Source organism: Elephantulus edwardii, unplaced genomic scaffold (genome assembly GCF_000299155.1).
Source record: "Elephantulus edwardii isolate Elephantulus edwardi_28Jun2011 unplaced genomic scaffold, EleEdw1.0 scaffold00179, whole genome shotgun sequence".
In the NCBI taxonomy this organism is placed as follows: domain Eukaryota; kingdom Metazoa; phylum Chordata; class Mammalia; order Macroscelidea; family Macroscelididae; genus Elephantulus; species Elephantulus edwardii.
Genome location: NW_006399929.1, coordinates 4,994,408 through 4,995,659, shown reverse-complemented (window position 1 = coordinate 4,995,659; position 1,252 = coordinate 4,994,408).

Here is a 1,252-nt window from a genome sequence, read left to right as displayed (position 1 = left end):
GAATTGAGTCCATAGCTTTCAGGATATCACTGCTGATGATATATGGGTCTTGGCTGAAAAATAGAATACCAGAAGAATATCTATGTGTGTTTTATTGACTACAAAAAAGCATTTGACTGCATGGATCATAACAAATTATGACCAAAACAGAAAATAATAGGAATTCCAGAACACTTTCTTGTGCTCATACAAAACTTATACCTAGAACAAGGAGCTAGTCTTCAAACAGAACAGGGGAATACTTCACGGTTCAAAATCAAGAAAGGTGTGTGTTGGGACTATACTCTTACTTTGTATCTATTCAATATGTATGCTAAGCAAATAATTCATGAAGCTCGACTCTATGAAGGGGAATATGCCATAAGGATCAGAAGAAGATTCATCAACAACCAGTGTTATCCAGATAACACAAACTTGCTTGCTGATGAAGAGGAGAACTTTAAACTCTTGCTGCTGAAGATCCAGGACTATAGCCTTCAGTATGGATTACGTCTCAACATAAAAAACAAACACCCAACAAAGGTCAGAAGGGTTTTTAGCTTGATGAACAGGAAGTCATGAGGACCTCTGGCTTATTGACTTGACTTGGCTGCATGTAGAGGCCCAGGCTGAGTGAGGAGACCAACAGGTCTGGAATATAGAGAAGTGTGGACCCTTAAACTTGTAGCTGATATCCGTTTGAACCTAGTTATGGATAACTGAGGATGAGTTTACCAGAACCCAATCAGATGAAGAGAAGATGACCCAAGCTGTAGACTAGCGCAGATTACTGCAACATGAAGCTTGCTGTGGTCTGGACTTTGCTTGGAGATGCAGGTGCTCAGTGTTTCAGTGTTGAAAAGAGGATCCTTCGGTAAAAGGGACATGCTTATTCTCTAAGAGTACTCTTTTGATAGGGACGGGCAAATCAGAAATTAACTATCTAAAATTGGGGTTTTAAAACAAGAAGCACGAATCTTACCTCCTTTCACAAAAGTAGTTACTAAGAAGAGGGGGAATCCATAAGATAAATGAACAGGTTATAATGTAAATGAAAGAATTGTGTAAATAAGATACAATGTATGACCTGTGAGTAAAGCCCCAAACCATAATATTTATAAGAGACAAACTGGGATCAAGCTTAGAAGTGCTAGTCCAAGGTATAAAGAGACTGCAAAAATACAACCAGAAATGCAGACTATGAAGAGGATAAAATTGATGAAGAGGACCTTCTATAGATTAAATTCCTGTGTGTAACAAAAACTTTTTCCAA